The 3,030-nt window shown below is 46.5% G+C and overlaps 1 non-coding gene across 1 annotated transcript; it reads left to right on the forward strand.

The window, feature by feature from the left end:
- The first annotated feature begins 1,150 nt into the window (after positions 1-1,150).
- On the forward strand, positions 1,151-1,223 carry Trnat-ggu (transfer RNA threonine (anticodon GGU)). The gene has a single exon. It is a non-coding gene; the product is annotated as a tRNA-Thr (tRNA).
- Positions 1,224-3,030: the final 1,807 nt, after the last annotated feature.

Raw genomic sequence — 3,030 nt, forward strand, 5'->3', positions numbered from 1 at the left:
ATAGTCGGCGTTCCGGTAGAAGGCTGGACTTGTTTATTCACGAACGAGGCGTCGATGCAGACGGGGTGAGCCGAAACGACCAGCTTCTTGCGAGACTGACCCTGAGCGAGCGCGTCCTCTTCCTCAAGCGGCATCCGGCGCAGCATATCCACGTAGGGGGATTTCCCCGTTTTGGCTGATGCTCATCACAGTTCTCATGGGCGCAACATGCTTACTACAATATATATATATATATATATATATATATATATATATATATATATATATATATATATATATATATATATATATATATATATATATATATATATATATATATATATATATATATATATATATATATATATATATATATATATATATGTATATACCGAATCAGAATAGGCAATATAGGAAGTGAGGGGCGCGTTGAAAATATCACAGAAAATAAGAGTTGGCAGTAAAGAAAACCTCGGAAAGCAAGGGGGAGGATGTGGTAGGTCATTGAAACAGATAAAGAATTTGGAAAGAAAGAAAGAAAGTAGAGAAAAAAATGCCAACCAGGTCGGATCCGAACCCACTACCTCCAGAATACCGGTCTGGTGTGATAAATACTACGCTACCGGCAGGGCGATTTCCCCCTCCACTTTCTGGTGTATTTATGTTTAGGTATTTTTGTTTCCTGTGCTTGGGGGTGGTAGCCAGCGCCAATCGGAATACTCGGGGTGAAGGGGACCTTCTTTTTAACCCCCGGGCCGTGACTCGAGTTTCTACGACATGTCGAGAGTGGTCGACCAGCGTTTAACCCTCTTTAGCTTCCTATGGCACCAAGACTGCCAGAGCAGAGGCCCTCGCTATGCATGTAGTGAATCAGAATAGGAAATGAGAGGCTCGTTGAAATTAACACAGAAAATAGGAGTTGGCAGTGAAGAAAACCTCGGAAAACAAAGGGGAGGATGTGGTAGGTCATTGAAACAGATAAAGAATTTGGAAAGAAAGAAAGTGCAGAAGAAGTGGGCGCTGGCTACCATCCCCAAACATAAGAAACAAAAATACCTAAACATAAATACCACAGAAAGTGGAGGGGAAAATCGCCCCGCCGGTAGCGTAGTGGGTATCGCACAAAAATACCGAAACATCAATACCACAGAAAGTGGAGGGGAAAATCGCACCGCCGGTAGCGTAGTGGTTATCGCACCAGACCGGTATTCTGGAGGTCGTGGGTTCGGATCCCACCTGGCGGACATTTTTTCTCCCCTTTTATTCTTTCCAAATTTTTTATCTGTTTCAATGACCTACCACAACCTCCCCTTTGCTTTCCGAGGTTTTATTGACTGCCAACCCTTATTTCTGTGTTATTTCTACGAGCCCCTCATTTGCTACTCTGATTCGCAACATGCATAGCGAGGGCCTCTGTTCTGGCAGTCTTGGTGCCATAGGGAGCTTAAAGGGACACTGAAGTGATATGTAAACATTGCGGGATTACTGGCGCGAATTGTAGTCCGGAGTCCCCAGGCCATGTTTCGACCACTCTGGGCACGTTTACGCGATTTTATTTAGTAGAAAAACTAATTAGAAAATGCTGTCCTCCTCTCTTTACTCTCGCCCATTTTCTGTGGCATTTTCGTGTGACGTCGGGAGGAGCCGAACTCGCAATTGGCTGCGCTACTGCATGGCTCCCCGGCCTTCAGACAGAGTCAGTCGGCCCAGCGTTTCGTCCGCCGGCCGCCGACGGGTCGTCGCAGTTCGTTTGCTCAGTTGAAACGAAGCCACAAAACGTTTGTGAATGGAAGAATGCGCCTTTCTTTACTTTGTTAGTTTGTACACTGCATCTAGCTTCAAGTAAAGGTCGCTTCACAAAAGCGCTGTACAAGCCAACATGGGACGTTCGCTGACTGGTACGCCAGTAGGAAAATATAAGGCCTCTTGAAGGCGGGAGAAGAGTCAGTGAAGTCAATATAGGTACTAAGGAAATAAAATCAACTGATATTTTTACCGTACAGCGTAAAACTAGGGTGCGGGAAGCACTTTTTCGCGCTGGGCGAACAAGCACAGCGGCCAGCAGCATGACTATGCACCTGCGAACGCTTTTCCGTCTAAGAAATGCAATTGCTAGACGTGAGATATTGTGGAAACTTGGGGGATGCTTACTGCATGGGCGCTATACAACAAATAGTCACCTAAAGTACCTCAAATGATAAGGCTAAAGAAAAGTGTAAACTGGTTATACATTATATACCTTATATATCCAACCTCGGCGCAGTTGGCCTGTGGCTGAGTGGTTTGAGGCGCTAGGTTATAATTTTGCAAGTCGCAAGTTCGAGTCCCCGAGGGTACATCTTTTTTTTTTTCTACAGTTGATTTTTTCGTTTTCGGCCGATGTTTTCTAAACTGAGTTCACCATTTTTGGGCCGTAACGTTCACTGCTCCACGAGCGAGTTCGCAGAACGTGCGCAGGCTGCCACTGACGCGCTAGCGAGTTCTCGTTAGCGTGCTGTTGCCACAAGCACCGACTGCTTGCGGGAAGTGGGCACAGGCCTGAATCAGCACACCCTTTGCCTGGTGCGAACACGCTTTTTACGATACAGGCATGAGTGAGGCAAGCTCCGAATATGCGGGACAAGCGCATGGCATTTCAGCGTCAGCGGTGACGCGGAGGGCGGTCATCCACTGCGTAGGACTCGGCTAGTGATTTCTACTATTCCAAGCCGTCCTGGGAGGCTTATCTCAGGCATTTTACAGCCGACAATATGGCAGAAGGGCGGTACGGTGACTACTGAGACATCGAGAATGCCCATCCAACGATGCCGTCGGATGTCAAGCATGTTGTTTTACAGAACCGAAACCGAAACTTGTCTGAATGCTAACCTCGGGCATCGTCCAAACACGGTGCCATCTCCTCACGACGTCACAGCTCTAGTTGGTGCGGCCGCCACAGACCGCACATGGTAGTTTTTCTTCTTTCCCACTTTATAAAATAATTAACGACTTATCAACCGGATGAACGATGAAAAGTGTGGTAATTTGAGCCAGTCTACGCAGCGCAAGTAA

Source organism: Haemaphysalis longicornis, unplaced genomic scaffold (genome assembly GCF_048455015.1).
Source record: "Haemaphysalis longicornis isolate Haplotype H1 unplaced genomic scaffold, Haemaphysalis longicornis Haplotype H1 scaffold_9, whole genome shotgun sequence".
Taxonomy (NCBI): Eukaryota; Metazoa; Arthropoda; class Arachnida; order Ixodida; family Ixodidae; genus Haemaphysalis; species Haemaphysalis longicornis.